Below are 21,009 nucleotides of genomic sequence, written 5' to 3' on the forward strand. Positions count from 1 at the left end.
ATCAATAACTGTTTCGGGTGAACTGACCATTAGATAATCACTGACCAATGACTGCAAGAGTTATCGGGTCAGTTGCGAAAACGCTCCTCAGTTCAGTGTTCAATAATAAAGGGGGGGTGTTTGGTAAACACTCGTAATATGTCAGTCAAATTTTCTTGGGGTGGACGCCTAGCCTACAGAAGCATGTTTGAACCATTTTGCATCGTTTCACTTCGAAGTATTGTACTGCATTGTTTGTATCTGTATCAAACCATTTCAGATGAATTTAAAGTGTCAACAGATGTCTGTGAAAAGACTTTACTTGCACCAGTGAGCATCTACGACCTAATATTTTTCCGGAGCCCTAAAACGGGCCCGGACCCCATGCCGAAAAGACAGGTTGACGCTTATCATTTCAATAAAGCCAAACGTCTCACAAAAATGACCCGCAACGAGTTTTAGATGTGAAAGAGAACGTTTTAATCTCATACTGTCAATGAAGTTGTTATAAAAAAACTTACCTCAGAGACGATCCTCTACGAATCCCGTGAAGCACGAACTCCTTTGGCCGCCATGCATTTTAATAGCTGAAGACATGATGTAGGGGTGCCTAGAGTCTCTGACACACGGTGTGGTTGTTAACAACTCGCTAATGAATACACCACATCTTGGACATCAGACAACCCGATTAGTTCTGTTCGACATTTTTGAAATTCCAGACATGAGGAAAACATGAGAGATTTGTGTTAAATAGTTTTAGCCAAAGATTCATACCCAGCGGGTGAAGGGAAGCTTAGCTCATGTTATATCCTTCTAAGTGCGTTAGGGTGTTCGTGAGCCAAACATCAATATCACAGGTTGAGTATACAGATTTAAACACATAAGGGAAAGATGGAAGGTGCGAACTATCAAGACGGCCTGAAGTGTCCGAGAGCCTAAATTAAAGACACTGGACACTATTGGTATGACTGTCAAAGACCACAGTCTTCTCACTTGGTGTATCTCAAAGTATGCATAAAATAAAGCTGTGAAATTTTGAGCTCAATATTGGTCGTCGAAGTTGCGAGATAATAATGAAAGAAAAAACACCCTTGTCACACGAAATTGTGTGCGTTTAAGATGGTTGATTTCGAGACTTCAAGTTCTAAATCTGAGGTCTCGAAATCAAATTCGTGAAGAAGTACTCTTTCTCCAAAACAACGCCACTTCAGAGGGAGCCGTTTCTCACAATGTTTTATACCACCAACCCGTCTCCCCATTACTCGTCACCAAGTAAGGTTTTATGCTAATCATTATTTAGAGTAACTACCAATAGTGTCCACTGCCTTTAATGGCAGTGCTCTAATAGTAGATCAAGAATGTGGTTAATTTATTACTGACTTGATTGCTATTATATTACCTATATAAAACATAATGATCCAAACTATGTGTGACCCTTTGGTCAAGGCGGCCGATACCCATGCTTTGAATATTAAGTACTTATGAAATCAGATTGATGTGTGAGTGTTATTATAATGTCGTCCGATAGAGTAAAAGTATTTTTTCATGCGTATAAGCAAAGCGAAGGAGCATGAAATGCCGGGTTTTATTTTGTTTCTTGCAAATTTCCCCGCATGTTTCCATCCCCAAGGCAAACACTAATTGACAATAATGTGCAGATGGGGGACCCTGTAATTGTCGGTTTCCATAACTAGTTTGGTGGTTTTTGAGGGTCAGATTTGTTTCGGTGCATAGAGATGGGTTCCCGGTTTATCATCTTCACTATCATCTGATGCTGTGGGGTTTTTTTTCTTGCAGTTTTCCGTGTGTTTTCACGGTTACCACATGGTTAACAACAGGCAAAACACACATACACCGCAAGAAACGGAAGAAAAATGCCCGCGGCATCCGACTTCTACTCTACATGTTATGGGAAGTAGAGACGGGCAGCGCGCAATAGTCGCGCAACCAGCAGAGAGCACCCTCTGCAACTCGACTATCTCTTTGCGTGGGACCATAAACGACCTGTCCCCAATTCTACAATTAGCGCAGAATTTGGCGATACAGAGCTATGAAGTTGTGCCCTGTGGTCTTGAAAGGATTTTGTACATTATAACGTGTAGGGAACCATGGGGGAATGGGTTATCACCTGCGGGCGCCTTTTCCCGCCGCCGATAGCTTCATTCGACGGCGGGGTTTCAAGACAAGTGCGTACGTCAAACATCTTGTGGAGGTTTTAATCGTCATATTTCCGGATACTGAAATGGAAAATAAGTATGTTTAAACCTAAATGTTCACTGTTATTGTATACATGTACATGCTTACTACGGTGTTGTAGATAGGGATGTGAATGTCAGTGAAGACGGTCGGTTTCAATCGTTGGTTTCAATTTGTAAAATTAATTAGCACGACATGTACGTATACATGTATCTGACATGACAGAGCACGACTATAGTGACAGGCAATCTAATAAACTAATAACCTGGCATGCTCGGCGCGGTGTTCCTCTTGCTATATAAATACTAGGGACCAATTGTGAGGTATTTCATAGGGACCCCAATCCACGGAAACAAGCCAAAAGATATAAATTGGCTTTGTTGGGTTATCCTTGTTTTGTATATTTTTGTGTCAAATTTTTATTGTGTTTGAAATTAATTTATAATATTTCATCGTCTGTGTCCGATTGCTGTCTATGTATTTTTGACGTGTTTTTATCCAAATAAATTCAAATCAAATCAACACACGTTCTGTCAATGATAGTAAACCTGGCATGCTCTGCGCGACCGGTGTGTTTGCACTGTGTCTACTTTAATAAAGCACCAAGTTGGGTATTTATAGAAGCCCAACGGAAATAAGCCAAAGATATTGGCTTACTATATTGGGTTATCCTTGTTAATTTTGTGTCCTATTTTTATTGTGTTCGAAATTAATTTATATTCCATCGTCTGTTTCCGATTGCTGTGTATGTATTTTTGACATGTTTTTATCCAAATAAATTCAAATCAAATCAAATCAAGTCAATGATAGTAGCTTGGCATGCTCTGCGCCGTGTCTTTGTGCCGTGTGTACTTTATTACGCACCAAGTTGGGTATTTTTGTGTCCTATTTTTATGTTCTAAATTAATTTATTTTAATTCATCGTCTTTTCTCCCATTGTTGTGACGGTTTCGATCGTCATAATTCAGGATACTGAAATGAAACTTAAGTATATTCTTATATACTTATGAACTTATGGTAAACGTATTTACCATGGTGTTGTAGAAAGGGATGTCAATGAAAATTATTGCTTGATGTCGGTGAAGACATTCGGTTCCAAACGTTGGTTCAATTTGTAAATATAACACGACTATCTCATTTTTAATGAAAGTAGTTTTATAGGCAACTTACTAATAGCCGCGCATGTTCTGCGCGGTGTCTCCCTCTGTGCTGTGTCACTGTGTGTACTTTAGGGACCAAGATGGGTAGTCAGAGACATCCCAATGATTTATTTGGTTATCCTAGGATCGGTTATCCGAATATTTTTTGTACGTGTTCTTACTTAATTTATCTGATTCCATCGTCTTTTCTCCTATTGTGTATGTATAGTTAACATTCAAATAAATTCAAAGTCTTGTTCTTGGCAGGTTACATGTATGACCTCGATATTGTGAGAGTTTTTAAGAACTGTAATCAGAGGATAATAAATTTGTTCTACCAGGGTCATTGGTGCAAACATGTACTTGTATGTCTACATGTGAAGTTAAAGTCGCTATTAAATATTTATAAATATATAACTGTTTACATGCATTTCTTCATAAAAATTCCCTTTTTTTAGTCAATTGTAAACAAAACACCCATTTAAAAAGCACTACATCAGAGGCAATTTTTATGTTCATAAAAAAGGTTGATCAACTTTAAGCGCAAAATGGGGTATGCTTTCGGCGCCTTTTCCCGCTGGCGATATGCTATGGCTGCATCCGCAAGGGGTCTCTAGTGTCACACCTTGTTGAGGTTTCAATCGTCATAATTCTGGGTTCTGAAATAAAACTAAGTATATTTTTATAAACCTTAACATTCACTTATTGTGTACGCGCTTACTATGGTGTTGTAGAAAGGGATGCGAGTGTCAGTGAAGACGTTCGGTTCCAATCGTCTTTTTCATTTTGTAAATATAACCACGACTATAGGGCCTACTGACATTTTAATGATAATAATTTTATAGGCAACTTGATATTCACCTGGCATGCTCTGCGCGGTGTCCTTCTGTGTTGTGTGTAATTTAAGCACCAAGCTGGGTGTTTCATAGGGACCAAACAGAAACAAGCCACAGATATTGGCTTTATTGGGTTATCCTTGTATATTTTTGTGTCCTGTTTTTATTGTGTTTCTAAACTAATTTTTCTTATTTCATCGTCTTTTCTCCTATTGTTGTGTTTGTGTTATGAAATGTTTAATACAAATCAAATCAAATCAAAGTGTTGTTCTTGGCAGGGTATGTAATTGTAGCATATACACCAATTGTACGAAGACTGTGGTGTCATAGTTATTTTTATTGATTAGTCTGGTCCGTGTCATTTTTAATTTTTTTATTTATTTTAGTTTTTTTTCTTTCTGTTTTTGGTTGCTTTTGTTTTTTGTCCTTGCCGTCCAAGTCTTTGTCTGTCTGTTGAAATTATCCTAATTTCTGTAGTTATTTTCTTCGAATTGTAAACATTGCATCCGCCTTCACTTTTATGTTCATAAATATTTGTTTTCTAGTGTATGCTTAAATTGTTATTGTCGACGTGAAAAATAAATGTTCATTTGTGGGATGTTTTTAAGAAACTGTTATCATCAGTGGATAATAAATTTGTTCTACCATTTGTTGTAACATGTTGTTGGTCTACATAAGTTATTTAATAAATAAACGTCGCTGTTAATATTTATAAGCGTATATTGGTTTACATGAGTTTCTTCATAAAGAGACTCCCTTGTTTGAGTCAGTTTGCTAGATGTCAGTGAAGACATTTGGTTCCAATCATCTGTTTCAATTTGTAAATATAACACGACTATAGGGCCTGTTTATATTTTTAATGATAGTAATTTTATAGGCAACTTGATAGTAGCCTGCTGCTCTGCGCGATGTACCTCTGTGCTGTGTGTATTTTAAGGACCACATTATGTATTTCAATGCGACCCCAATGGAAATAAGCTTTATTGGGTCACCTTGGATATTTTTATAACCTTGGGATGTCAAGAGATGTTCGAACTGAGCACCAAGTCAGTAGGGCATGCCAGTCTTTTATTGGCTCAATATTCATGTAAATGTTAACGTTTTGATAGAATGGCTTTATAAACCAACCCTCTGTATTGATGAAGTTGTAACTGTACACGGGGCAGTATACTGTAGTATGCACAGACACACGTTGTGCGTGGCAGTGTATGGCGTGGCCATCTGCGGGACACACACCGCACAAACCAGCGCACTGACCAATCGACCAAACGATCGGCGTAAGTTGGTGTTTGTTGTTATATGAATAAGATTATCTTGAGAAATATAAAGGTGTATTATACTAAACAAACAGGGTTGTCAACAAAATCTTTGTGTCTTTTTAAAAGCTCAGTATAAAGTAAGGGGGGCCAAATTGACACTTTTCAAATGTGGTGGGGCGGGGGCAACGGCCCCCTGATGTCACAGCCGTTCATCCTTCGCACTTATTGTTAGACGTATTTTTTTTATAACAATGAGAAAAAGACGTGATTACCATTGGCAAACAGCTTACTTTAGGTGAAGAGGTAACGACCCCCGGGGTTCCCTGCATGAGGCATGCTCCGGCTCATGCCGGGTAGTTTGTCTAAAACACAAATGTCCCATTATAGGGCTAGGACACGATTATTCTAAATGAGCATACATTCTACACAATTTTTGCACAGTCTGGCACTGTAGTGTTTTTATTGTTTGATGTATAAGTCAATTGAGGGGGAACCAGACGCGTAAAAGGTCCCATTATGCGGCTAGGATACATTTCTCTTCGTTTAGCCTACCCTCTACACTGGCTCAGTCTGGCTCCTGTAATTTTTTGTTCCCTTTTTGTATTTATAAGGGTATGTTGGGGAAGCCAGACAAACGGTTAGCTTCGGTACGCGCGAGCAGTGGAAAAAAAAACTCCGCTGGAGGTTTGCATGCCTGATTTTTGCTTAATCAAAATTGCCGATAATATTGAACAAATTGCGGTATATCAACATTTTCGATATTTCGTTATGATTAAAAATATTACATCCGCAGTATCTATCTCCAAAAAACGTTGTGTATATAAGTATTTTCGATATATCGACGGACGTTATTTAGCTGAACAGTCAAAAATAAATATGGTTACGCGGATGTTGGTCAGTTAACTGGGTAACCTTGTAACTGTCACTGTTAAATAGTCTCTACTGGTCATTTTTTGTGGGTTGGTTCTGACAGTGAAATAAAATTTTGAACTCGTGTTTCAGACAAATTTTAATATTGTATTCGCTTTGTTTTGTTTTTTATCCACTGTTTTCGCTTTAAAATAAACATTTTATTTGGTTCTAATTCAGTGTATTTATGTCATCAGCCAATTGAACAATAAAAACACTTTGTGCCAATCTCTTTTTTATATGACCCTGGATTATTTCTTCATTTTCATATAACTGCTTAATTATTTGCTAACTGATTTGTTGGTTTTCCTGTAACCTTGTGAATGTAAAGCATTGTGAGAGTTTATGTAATACCTTAAACAATATTAAGAATAACTTACTTTTAATTTGATTCATTTGTTGAGTCCTACGTGGTGATGACGTTGTTAAAGAACTGTTTCTTCCTCGCAGTCATCTGTTTTCTGATCATCAACTAACTTTTTATGGATCGCAGTCATCTGTTTTTCTCAGCATCAACTCACTCTCTATGGATCACAGTCATCTGTTTGCATAGCATCAACTAACTTTCTATGGATCGTTCTCCTCTCCAACCACGACACTTTTGGAATGCCGCAGTCACCCACCTCATCTATTAATGGCCATGGACGTATGAACTTGAAACACTGATAACCATTTTCTTAGTGGTGTCAACCATTAGGCCCCTCGTATATGGAGCGCTCTACGCGACCAAGGCTATCGATCGGTATTAGTTAGGTGTAGGTGGGCATTAAATATCTTAAACACTGTTACCTATGTTACCATATATGTAATGTTAACAAAACTTTAGTCCCTAAACAGGTTGCCTGGTTACTAACTGTATTCTTTTTGTTGTCTAGCAGGACGAGGCCCTTTGATGCATGGAGCGCTCTACGCGGCTAAGCGAATTGGTTGGTTCTAGTTAGGTGGGCATTAAATATCTTATACACTGTTACCTATATTATCATATATGTAATGTTAACAAAACTTTAGTCCCTAAACAGGTTGCCTGGTTACTAACTGTATTCTTTTTGTTGTCTAGCAGGACGAGGCCCTTTGATGTATGGAGCGCTCTTTGCGGCAAAGCGAATTGGTCAGTTCTAGTTAGGTGGGCATTAAATATCTTATACACTGTTACTTATATATGTCATGTTAACAAAACTTTATGTCCTTAACAGGTTGCCTGGATCCAAAGCTCCCTCGTCTTTCCTGGTTACTAACTGTATTATTTTTGTTGTCACTCAGGACGAGGCCCTTTGATGTATGGAGCGCTCTGCGCAGCTAAGCGAATTGGTCGGTTCTAGTTAGGTGGGCATTATATATCTTATACACTGTTACCTATGTTATCATATATGCAGTGTTAACAAAACTTTATTTCCAAAACAGGTTGTTCCAACTCGATCCTACTCTGCGGCAGTAGTTGTAGACTGGCACTCTACCTAACAAGTTTCTATGATACTTGCAAATATGGGAATATATTGAAGGGATACAAACTCTTTATGAGGCAGTGACGTTAATAGCGAGAAGTCCATTGATCCGATAAGAGAACCGTAGGTGCGGTAGTAGGTAGACTGGCACTCTACCTAACAAATTCCTATGATACTTGCGAATATGGGAATATATTGAAGGGGTTCAAACTCTCTATGAGGCGGTGACGTTAATAGCGAGAAGTCCATTGATCCAATAAGAGAACGTTAGCTGCGGTAGTAGGTAGACTGGCACTCTACCTAACAAATTCCTATGATACTGGTGAATATGGGAATATATTGAAGGGATACAAACTCTTTATGAGGTGGTGACGTTAATAGTGAGAAGTCCACACGATCCAATAAGAGAACCTTCGGTGCGGTAGTAGGTAGACTGGCACTCTACGTAACAAATTCCTATGATACTTGCGAATATGGGAATAATATATTGAAGGGATACAAACTCTTTATGAGGCAGTGACTATAATAGCGAGAAGTTTATTGATCCAATAACAGAACCGTAGGTACTAGAGTAGGTAGACTGGCACTCTACCTAACAAATTCCTATGATACTTGCGAATATGGGAATATATTGAAGGGATACAAACTCTTTATGAGGCAGTGACGTTAATAGCGAGAAGTCCATTGATCCAATAAGAGAACCTTAGGTGCAGAAGTAGGTAGACTGGCACTCTACCTAACAAATTCCTATGATACTTGCGAATATGGGAATATATTGAAGGGATACAAACTCTTTATGAGGCAGTGACGTTAATAGCGAGAAGTCCGCACGATCCAATAAGAGAACCTTCGGTGCGGTAGTAGGTAGACTGGCACTCTACGTAACAAATTCCTATGATACTTGCGAATATGGGAGAATATTGGAGGAATAAGAACTCACTCTGGTGCAGTGACGTTCTGAGCGAGAAGTCTGATCGATCCAATTAGAGAACCTACTCTGCGGTAGTAGGGAGACTGGCACTCTACGTAACAATTCCTATGATACTTGCGAATATGGGATTGTATTGAAGGAACAAGAACTCACTCCGGTGCAGTGACGTTCTGAGCGAGAAGTCCGATCGATCCACTAAGAGAACCTACTCTGCGGTAGTAGGTAGACTGGCACTCTACGTAACAATTTCCTATGATACTTGCGAATGTGGGATTGTATTGAAGGAATAAGAACTCACTCCGGTGCAGTGACGTTCTGAGCGAGAAGTCCGATCGATCCAATTAGAGAACCTACTCTGCGGTAGTAGGTAGACTGGCACTCTACGTAACAATTTCCTGTGATACTTGCGAGTATGGGATTGTATTGAAGGAATAAGAACTCACTCCGGTGCAGTGACGTTCTGAGCGAGAAGTCCGATTCATCCAATTAGAGAACCTACTCTGCGGTAGTAGGTAGACTGGCACTCTACGTAACAATTCCCTATGATACTTGCGAATATGGGATTGTATTGAAGGAACAAGAACTCACTCCGATGCAGTGACGTTCTGAGCGAGAAGTCCGATCGATCCAATAAGAGAACCTACTCTGCGGTAGTAGGTAGACTGGCACTCTACGTAACAATTTCCTATGATACTTGCGAGTATGGGATTGTATTGAAGGAATAAGAACTCACTCTGGTGCAGTGACGTTCTGAGCGAGAAGTCCGATCCATCCAATAAGAGAACCTACTCTGCGGTAGTAGGTAGACTGGCACTCTACGTAACAATTTCCTATGATACTTGCAAATATGGGATTGTATTGAAGGAATAAGAACTCACTCTGGTGCAGTGACGTTCTGAGCGAGAAGTCCGATTCATCCAATTAGAGAACCTACTCTGCGGTAGTAGGTAGACTGGCACTCTACGTAACAATTTCCTATGATGCTTGCGAATATGGAATTGTATTGAAGGAATAAGAACTCACTCCGGTGCAGTGACGTTCTGAGCGAGAAGTCCGACCGATCCAATAAGAGAACCTACTCTGCGGTAGTAGGTAGACTGGCACTCTACGTAACAATTTCCTGTGATACTTGCGAGTATGGGATTGTATTGAAGGAATAAGAACTCACTCCGATGCAGTGACGTTCTGAGCGAGAAGTCCGTTCGATCCAATAAGAGAACCTACTCTGCGGTAGTAGGTAGACTGGCACTCTACGTAACGATTCCTATGATACTTGCGAGTATGGGATTGTATTGAAGGAATAAGAACTCACTCCGGTGCAGTGACGTTCTGAGCGAGAAGTCCGATCGATCCAATAAGAGAACCTACTCTGCGGTAGTAGGTAGACTGGCACTCTACGTAACAATTTCCTGTGATACTTGCGAGTATGGGATTGTATTGAAGGAATAAGAACTCACTCCGGTGCAGTGACGTTCTGAGCGAGAAGTCCGATTCATCCAATTAGAGAACCTACTCTGCGGTAGTAGGTAGACTGGCACTCTACGTAACAATTTCCTATGATACTTGCGAATATGGGATTGTATTGAAGGAACAAGAACTCACTCTGATGCAGTGACGTTCTGAGCGAGAAGTCCGATCGATCCAATAAGAGAACCTACTCTGCGGTAGTAGGTAGACTGGCACTCTACGTAACAATTTCCTATGATGCTTGCGAATATGGGATTGTATTGAAGGAATAAGAACTCACTCCGGTGCAGTGACGTTCTGAGCGAGAAGTCCGATCGAACCAATAAGAGAACCTACTCTGCGGTAGTAGGTAGACTGGCACTCTACGTAACAATTCCCTATGATACTTGCAAGTATGGGATTGTATTGAAGAAATAAGAACTCACTCCGGTGCAGTGACGTTCTGAGCGAGAAGTCCGATCGATCCAATTAGAGAACCTACTCTGCGGTAGTAGGTAGACTGGCACTCTACGTAACAATTTCCTGTGATACTTGCGAGTATGGGATTGTATTGAAGGAATAAGAACTCACTCCGGTGCAGTGACGTTCTGAGCGAGAAGTCCGATTCATACAATTAGAGAACCTACTCTGCGGTAGTAGGTAGACTGGCACTCTACGTAACAATTCCCTATGATACTTGCGAATATGGGATTGTATTGAAGGAACAAGAACTCACTCCGATGCAGTGACGTTCTGAGCGAGAAGTCCGATCGATCCAATAAGAGAACCTACTCTGCGGTAGTAGGTAGACTGGCACTCTACGTAACAATTTCCTATGATACTTGCGAGTATGGGATTGTATTGAAGGAATAAGAACTCACTCCGGTGCAGTGACGTTCTGAGCGAGAAGTCCGATCCATCCAATAAGAGAACCTACTCTGCGGTAGTAGGTAGACTGGCACTCTACGTAACAATTCCCTATGATGCTTGCGAATATGGAATTGTATTGAAGGAATAAGAACTCACTCCGGTGCAGTGACGTTCTGAGCGAGAAGTCCGACCGATCCAATAAGAGAACCTACTCTGCGGTAGTAGGTAGACTGGCACTCTACGTAACAATTTCCTGTGATACTTGCGAGTATGGGATTGTATTGAAGGAATAAGAACTCACTCTGATGCAGTGACGTTCTGAGCGAGAAGTCCGATCCATCCAATAAGAGAACCTACTCTGCGGTAGTAGGTAGACTGGCACTCTACGTAACGATTTCCTATGATGCTTGCGAATATGGGATTGTATTGAAGGAATAAGAACTCACTCGGGTGCAGTGACGTTCTGAGCGAGAAGTCCGATTCATACAATTAGAGAACCTACTCTGCGGTAGTAGGTAGACTGGCACTCTACGTAACAATTCCCTATGATACTTGCGAATATGGGATTGTATTGAAGGAACAAGAACTCACTCCGATGCAGTGACGTTCTGAGCGAGAAGTCCGATCGATCCAATAAGAGAACCTACTCTGCGGTAGTAGGTAGACTGGCACTCTACGTAACAATTTCCTATGATACTTGCGAGTATGGGATTGTATTGAAGGAATAAGAACTCACTCCGGTGCAGTGACGTTCTGAGCGAGAAGTCCGATCCATCCAATAAGAGAACCTACTCTGCGGTAGTAGGTAGACTGGCACTCTACGTAACAATTCCCTATGATGCTTGCGAATATGGAATTGTATTGAAGGAATAAGAACTCACTCCGGTGCAGTGACGTTCTGAGCGAGAAGTCCGACCGATCCAATAAGAGAACCTACTCTGCGGTAGTAGGTAGACTGGCACTCTACGTAACAATTTCCTGTGATACTTGCGAGTATGGGATTGTATTGAAGGAATAAGAACTCACTCCGATGCAGTGACGTTCTGAGCGAGAAGTCCGATCCATCCAATAAGAGAACCTACTCTGCGGTAGTAGGTAGACTGGCACTCTACGTAACAATTTCCTATGATACTTGCGAGTATGGGATTGTATTGAAGGAATAAGAACTCACTCCGGTGCAGTGACGTTCTGAGCGAGAAGTCCGATCGATCCAATAAGAGAACCTACTCTGCGGTAGTAGGTAGACTGGCACTCTACGTAACAATTTCCTATGATGCTTGCGAATATGGGATTGTATTGAAGGAATAAGAACTCACTCGGGTGCAGTGACGTTCTGAGCGAGAAGTCCGATCGATCCAATAAGAGAACCTACTCTGCGGTAGTAGGTAGACTGGCACTCTACGTAACAATTTCCTATGATGCTTGCGAATATGGGATTGTATTGAAGGAATAAGAACTCACTCCGGTGCAGTGACGTTCTGAGCGAGAAGTCCGATCGATCCAATAAGAGAACCTACTCTGCGGTAGTAGGTAGACTGGCACTCTACGTAACAATTTCCTATGATACTTGCAAATATGGGATTGTATTGAAGGAATAAGAACTCACTCCGATGTAGTGACGTTCTGAGCGAGAAGTCCGATCGATCCAATAAGAGAACATACTCTGTGGTAGTAGGTAGACTGGCACTCTACGTAACAAGTTTCTATGATACTTGCGCATATGGGAATATATTGAAGGAATAAGAACTCACTCCGGTGCAGTGACGTTCTGAGCGAGAAGTCCATTCGATCCACCAAGAGAACCTACAGTGGGTAGTAGGTAGACTGGCAATCTCTTGATTTTTTTTTTTAAGAATTTTTTTTTTTTTTTTCAATGATATATTTTAACCAGTTTTTGCCTTTATTTTTATTTCCCTTAACAACAGTTTTTGTGTGTTTGTCTACAGATGGTGCCGGTTAATTGTTCATTCCACTTTTCTTAACTCTGTAAAGTTAAGAACGAGAAGTCCACTCGAACCACTAAGAGAACCTACTCTGCGGTAGTAGGTAGACTGGCACTCTAACTAACAAAACCTTATGATACTTGCGATTATGGGAATATATTGAAGGAATAAGAACTCACTCCAGGGAAGTGACGTTCTGAGCGAGAAGTCCACTGGTTCCATTAGAGAACCTACTCTGCGGTAGTAGGTAGACTGGCACTCTACCTAACAAAACCCTATGATGCGAGGGCTTGATAATATGGGATTGTAATGAAAAATAATAAAAACTCACTCCGAGTTAGCGACGTTAATAGCGAGAAGTCCCCTCGATCCACCAAGAGAACCTACAGTGGTTAGTAGGTAGACTGGCACTCTCTTGCTTTTTTTTTTTTTAAGAATCTTTTTTTTTTCAATTACTTGTTTTACCAGTTTTTACCTATGTTTGATGTTTTAATTTTTGTGTTTGTGTGTAGATTGTGCCGGTTTATTGATCATTCCCCTTTTCTTAACCCTGTGTAACTAAATAAACTTAAATGTTGTCGTGTTTCTGACTATCTTTTAATCAGATTTGTTGTCCGGTTACTTTTATCGTGGGGGTCAAAGGGCTAGGAACGGCCAGGAATGTGTGAAGTATTGAGCAACTTCTCACCCACGAAACATTCTATATGGCCAGCGTCTCAAATAGCCTCTCCTAGTCAAACTCCTACTGCCCGGCTTCCCGTGCCGATCCCTGTTTAGAACAGTGGGCAGAGGTGTGTTTTAAGTTAAGCAAATGACATTACGTACCAAGAAAAAAACATTGACCATAATCTGCAGTTTGTCACTGACGAGAGGGTTCTTAATGAGTAGTATTGTTTGTTCGTTACTTTCAGGTCACATTTCAAGGTTCAACATATCCAGTTACATAGGAAAGAAGAAGACAACGGGAAAAGGATTCTGGTTTGACATTCCTGCTATTTATCTGCTCATAGAGAAAATAGAGGTGAGACAACATTCTCATTTAACTTCAAAATGTTACTGATCTCATGAAAAGCGCTTGTAACCGTTTATAAAATGCATATGGTTGAAAGTAGAATATAACTATGCACATTATGCCCCGCATTTGCACAGTTTTTCTAATGTGTTCTACTAACATGACACGCCAGCTTGTGGAGTCAAATTTTATACTCCACAAAATGGTTGACCATGTTAGTTTGCGAAGTAAAAGAAAAACCACACAATTTTGGGCCATATTCTTGTGGCTCATTGTATTCTACTTCTAAAACATCTTTCTTAACATATGCATATTAAATTTAAAAAAAAACATTAAAAAACGATTTCTAAACACCAAATAAGTCCAATCCCAGGCAACGTGTCCCTTTAAAGTAAATTTGAAATACTTTATTCTTATGGTCAATTGATAGCAACAAGAATGTAATAATAACCTAGTACATTATTGTTTGCCGTGATTCACTTTGCGCTTGCCATCCTCATTGCAACCCAACACGACACTACAGGCAAGGCTTTATGCTTATGTGGCTGTGTATGGTCAATGAAAAAATGGGCCAGGGCTTACTTCCCTCACAAAATACTTTATAACAAACTTATAAGAAACTTATAGGAATCTTGTAAGAACCTGTATTGAGCAGTCTTATAGAATCTTATTAGAGTCTATTGAGCAGTCTTATAAGAATCTTATCAGAGTCTTATGTGATTCTTACAAGTATTTAATATGTAAATTAGTGAGATCTCACAAGAAATACACCAGGATCTTTTGAGAAACTTCCGAATGTTTTTTTTTCTCTTCAGAATCTTATAAGAAGTGTATAAGAATCATTTCAGAATACGATTTTTAAACGGAAAGTGTCATCTACTGTGCGTTGCAATCGTTGTGACATTGAGGCAAGGTCATGTTTAGTAAGTTATCAGACTTAATAGTATGCATGAGTTAGATAAGCATAAAGCAAACCAAATCAAATCATAAGTTAAGTTGCTGTCACTGGCGCCCCACTTACACTGCATTTTTTCCTAGTAAAGTTGTTTGTCTAAGAAAGCAGTATTTTCTGCTTATTAATGGCTTACATATTCGACCCATGTTCTCATCTGTAAAGCCAACTATAAAATAATGTGTCCCCATCCCCGCAGTATGCACAGTGCTGGGCTAAGTTTCATAAAGCTGCTTAAGCACCAAAAAACTAGCTAAGCACAACAAAATTGTGCTACCAAAAAAAGGTTACCAGCCTAAAGCCTGAAGCCCTTTTCAGACATCTGTAAGCACACAATCTTTCCAACAAGTCTATTTTTTCTTTTATCATTTTACAGTACATGACCAAAACAATGTTTACAGTAAAAGGCATGGTCTAAAACAACAGTTTGAAAGTTAAACTTCACACACCTTTTTTCAGAAAACACTGAGCTTTGCCTGTTGTCGTTTTGTGGCATGAGCGATATGTTGTATGTTTGAAGTTAAGCAAATGACGGTACTTGCCCCAAAAAACATTGACCATAATCTGCAGTTTGTCACTGACGAGAGGGTTCTTAATGAGAAGTATTGTTTGTTTGTTACTTTCAGGTCACATTTCAAGGTTCAACATATCCAGTTACATAGATAGGAAGAAGACAACGGGAAAAGGATTCTGGTTTCTGCTTTTTATCTGCTCATAGAGAAAATAGAGGTGAAACAACATTCTCATTTAACTTCAAAATATAACTGATCTTATGAAAAGCGCTTGTAACCGTTTATAAAATGCATATATTTGAAAGTAGAATACAACTATGCACATTATGCCTCTCGACTAACGGGACTAGCAAGCTGGTGGAGTCAAATTTTGTACTCCACAAAATGGTTGAACATGCAATTTTGCAAAGTTAAAGTAAACCACATGATTTGGAGGCATATTCTTGTGGCTCATTATAAAATATCTTTCTTACCATATGCATTTAAAAAAAAAAATGCTTGTTATGCACCAAGTTGCCTTACCCAAGCAGCGTGTCCCTTTAAAGTAAACTTGAAACACTTTTTTTTGATGGTCAATTGTTAGCAACAATTGAGTGTGATATTAAAGGCAGTGGACACTATTGGTAATTGTCAAAGACTAGCCTCCACAGTTGGTTTATCTCAACATATGCATAAAAAAACAAACCTGGGAAAATTTGACCTCAATCGGTCATCGAACTTCGGAGATAATAATGAAAGGAAAAATACCGGCGTTACACAAAGTTGTGTGTGTTTCGATGGTTGATTTCGAGACCTCAAGTTCTAAATCTGAGGTCCCGATGTCAAATTCATTGAAAATTACTTCTTTCTCAAAAACTATGGCACTTCAGAGGGAGCTGTTTCTCACAATTTGTTATATCATCAACAGCTCCGCATTTCTCGTCACCAAGAAAGGTTTTATGATAATAATTATTTTTTAGTAATTACCACTGCCTTTAAAGTAAATTTGAAACACTTTTTTTATGGTCAATTGATAGCATTAATCAAGTGTGATATTAACCTATATCTGTTAGCCTTTTTAAATGTTTAAGCCTGGTTTCATCATTGTTACCCAAAATGACGCTACAGGCAAGGCTATGCTTTGTGTGGCTGTGATTGGTCAATGAAATACTCTTATAAGAAACTTTAAAGGAACTTATAAGAATCTTATTAACATCTAATAACCTGTATTGAACAGTCTTATAAGAATCTTATCAGAGTCTTATAAAATTTTTATAATTTTCTTATAAGTATTTTATATGTAAATTAGTATGTAAAAAAGAAGGATGTTTTAAAAGTAAAATATAATGATCCACACAAGTATCACTCAAAATTGCACGGTGTTCATTTTAGGTCGCAAACTAACACGGTCGGCGTGTTTGTCGACAAGGTAAAACGAAAACCACGCAACTTCGAGGCATATTTGTGTAGATCATTGTATTCTACTTTTACAACATCTTTCTAACCATATCGATTTTATAACAAACGGTTACATGACGCTTTTCAAAGACCAACTCGATCGATCCAAGGCAACGTGTTCCTTTAAACATAAAGACATTTTGTTTTAAATAAACTTTGGGTGAAACTTATGATGTGTGTTCCTGAGAATCCTTACAAATTGGTAAACTTTAACTATCTGTATTTAAAAAAAGATCAAACATGTTCTCAGAATCTTTTGTGACAACATTTTATTCCTTCAAATATATTTATTAATGGTTATGTTTTTGTTCAGTTTGTTTACAGGTGCACTTTGACAAGGATCAATTTGAACCTCGACCAAAGGACTGAAAGTTTAGGCAGACTTCTGTCCCAACCATCTTCCCTCACTGCAAAGTATCCAAACTAAACTGATGAAGAAATCGACACTTGTCGAGATAAATTACGGATTCTCAAGACTTGTGCTGCAAAGTGTTGCAAGCGCACGTTATTATTTGTTGCGAATAGTAAGAAGCAACACAACTCAGTGTTTCACCAGACAGGTAGTCGGGTCAACGTTTGAGCACGATTATAACAGAGTAGAGAAAAATAGTAGTCGCGACTCAAATAATAATTTGTAGTCGCGACTTTAACACTAAAGCACACTAGTCGCCCCAGCCTACTTTTGCATGTAAGTAAACCACGGGTATTATCCTGCGAATGCAAATCAAATTTTTAAGTCACGGTTGTTTTCCCAGTGAAAGTTTTGCAGGAGTTGAGCACAATTAGTCAACTGTAAGTAGGATTTGAAACTTTGCATGGTGGAGATAAGATATAGAAGAGTTTGCGGTAACACCATGTAATAACAATCTCTAAATGAGTTGGGGTGGTTCTGAAAAGAACCGTTGGGTTAACTCGACGTTTCGATCAGTATGCTCTGATCGTCTTCTGGAGAATGCTGGACTCTGATGCTGCATGCTGCTTAAGTACTAGGTGGTGGATCAGCGGTGATGCATGAAGGCGGGAAATGTAGGCGGGAAGTGAACTCGATGATGCGTGGTGAAACCTGTTGTGGAGCCTTGGGGGTTGTGTGGGGGGTGTGTGCTCACTGAACCGTGTCAGTAGGAACAAGCACAGGGGACAGTGAGGGTGTGGGGCCTAGGTGACTGAGGGTATAGATGACCCAAAGCAGTCTAATAGTTGGGGCCTAGGGGGTGACCGTGGATATAGAAGATCCATTGGTCGGGAGAAGAGGGAGCCAGATGTCACTGATGTGGAAGCCGATGTCTTGGGGTACGGTGTCATGCTTGTGGATCTCGATGGCCTCTCTAATGCGTCTAGGGTGCCACGCCTGGATGGGAGCGATGATCTCAGCAGCATCCCAGTTCACTCGGTGGTCCGCGATGTGGGAATGCTTGACGATGGCGGATTTATCGAAGTCCCCCCTCCTTCCGTGTGCTCGGTGCTCCTTAAGTCTAGTGGGAAGGTTACGCCCGGTTTCCCCGACATAAACCTTACCACATTCGCATGGAATGCGATAGACTCCGGCACGGGCGGAGGGGTCCTTCTTGTCCTTGTGCGATTGGAGAGAGCCATGGAGTTTCTTCGGGGCGGAGTGATACACCTTGATACCTGCTTCCTTGAAGATGCGTTGGAGGCGATGAGAGGGGGGACCTAGGTATGGTAAACTAACTGTGGGTGTGTGTGTTTGACCTTGGGTATAGGAGACCCTTTGGTCGGGGGGGACGGGCTTGCTAGTCCCCCCCGACCAAAGGGTCTCCTATACCCAAGGTCAAACACACACACCCACAGTTAGTTTACCATACCTAGGTCCCCCCTCTCATCGCCTCCAACGCATCTTCAAGGAAGCAGGTATCAAGGTGTATCACTCCGCCCCGAAGAAACTCCATGGCTCTCTCCAATCGCACAAGGACAAGAAGGACCCCTCCGCCCGTGCCGGAGTCTATCGCATTCCATGCGAATGTGGTAAGGTTTATGTCGGGGAAACCGGGCGTAACCTTCCCACTAGACTTAAGGAGCACCGAGCACACGGAAGGAGGGGGGACTTCGATAAATCCGCCATCGTCAAGCATTCCCACATCGCGGACCACCGAGTGAACTGGGATGCTGCTGAGATCATCGCTCCCATCCAGGCGTGGCACCCTAGACGCATTAGAGAGGCCATCGAGATCCACAAGCATGACACCGTACCCCAAGACATCGGCTTCCACATCAGTGACATCTGGCTCCCTCTTCTCCCGACCAATGGATCTTCTATATCCACGGTCACCCCCTAGGCCCCAACTATTAGACTGCTTTGGGTCATCTATACCCTCAGTCACCTAGGCCCCACACCCTCACTGTCCCCTGTGCTTGTTCCTACTGACACGGTTCAGTGAGCACACACCCCCCACACAACCCCCAAGGCTCCACAACAGGTTTCACCACGCATCATCGAGTTCACTTCCCGCCTACATTTCCCGCCTTCATGCATCACCGCTGATCCACCACCTAGTACTTAAGCAGCATGCAGCATCAGAGTCCAGCATTCTCCAGAAGACGATCAGAGCATACTGATCGAAACGTCGAGTTAACCCAACGGTTCTTTTCAGAACCACCCCAACTCATTTAGAGATTGTTATTACATGGTGTTACCGCAAACTCTTCTATATAGTCAACTGTAGCATTTTTTTATTGCGAATTGTGACACTCAAGAACACATTCCCTGCTAAGCTGTTAAATACGCTTAGCGTAAGCACAATTCCATGATTACGTAAGCACTGCGATTCTTTCCTTTAAAAGCCATTGGCCCTGGACCAAACTACACTAAAGATTTTTAAACACAAAAAGCAGCTAAACACAGCAAATACAAGTACAAGTTGTGAATCAAGGTATTCTGCTCATCTGCAATTTTTTAAAAGCAAAATGTTTTGCCTATTGATTATAAGCAGCTCTATAACATTCAGCCACTATTCTGCTCAATTTCTGCATTTTTATAAAGCAAAATGTTTTGCCTATTTATTATAAGCAGCTCTATACAAATGACCCACTCAACCACAACAGAAAGGTCAGCATAATAAAATCGCTGCTTTTGTATTCCTGCCAAAGAGTTTTTGTATGTCATGGTATAATTTCCGAAAAGAAAGGAAAATACTTGAATTAGTTTAGGCAAATGGTCCCCGACTTCACCCGATTCCAAATCACAGGCGTTCTATTTTCGTCGTCCACGCTCGTCGCCTGAAACGAACCCGGTCAACTCGGTCCCAGTCATACATTGATAGTTTATTTTCACTAATTTCTCAAAAACTACAACACCACAGCAATAAATAGTTCAAGGGAAGCTTTCAACTATCATTATCTTCAAACTGTTTAAGTTTAGTGAAAATCTGTGGACACGATGGTGTGTCGTCGCTGTCAAAAACCCCTGTTCAATTACGCACGAAATCCCTAAATCTACGTACTTTGTCGCGTGCAAAGTATATGGGCCCGGAAGCCGGTTAGATGGTTATGAGTCCTGTACGATGGTAGGAAAACAGAATGAGTAGACTTCCTCTCAAGAAGTTACAACTCATGGTAGCTACATACTGCATGGCATTTACCATAGAGAAAGTTTAACAATAACATGGAAGTGACTGCATCCAGTTATATTCAAACGCGTAGACTCATCTCAAGAAGTCACAACTCATGATAGGTACATACTGTATGGCATTTACCAAAGAGAAAATTTAACAATAACGTGGAGCGACTGCATCCAATTATATTCAAACGAAGATTACGTAGTTAATTAATTAAAATTTTAATTTTTGTTTACATTTAGAGTAAAGCTTATGTTCTAAGCTACAATTTGGTATAATAAACTCACTCTTTCGTGTTATGGTTTAGGAGATTAGGCTTAAAGAAAACACGTGTACAAATGCTATGGGGTTTTAGGTGGAAACAGAATAATAATAATGATAATGATAATGATAATGATAATGATAATGATAATGATAATGATAATGATAATGATAATGATAATGATAATGATAATGATAATGATAATGATAATGATAATGATAATGATATGATAATGATAATGATACTGATAATGATAAAAATAATGATAATGATAATGATAAAAATAATGATAAAAATAATGATAATGATAAT

General features: G+C 40.1%; 1 long non-coding RNA gene across 2 annotated transcripts; it reads left to right on the top strand.

Annotated features, from left to right (window-relative positions):
- The first annotated feature begins 2,131 nt into the window (after positions 1-2,131).
- LOC139946477 (uncharacterized) lies at positions 2,132-20,939 on the top strand. 2 transcript variants are annotated; one of them, XR_011787250.1, is made up of 5 exons: positions 2,132-2,232; positions 13,862-13,971; positions 15,541-15,643; positions 17,177-17,659; positions 19,545-20,939. It is a non-coding gene; the product is annotated as an uncharacterized lncRNA (long non-coding RNA). The 2 variants fall into 2 exon arrangements; XR_011787249.1 differs by having other exon boundaries at positions 15,541-17,659.
- The last annotated feature ends 70 nt before the right edge of the window (positions 20,940-21,009 follow it).

The sequence above is a fragment of the Asterias amurensis genome, chromosome 13 (assembly GCF_032118995.1).
Source record: "Asterias amurensis chromosome 13, ASM3211899v1".
NCBI lineage: Eukaryota > Metazoa > Echinodermata > Asteroidea > Forcipulatida > Asteriidae > Asterias > Asterias amurensis.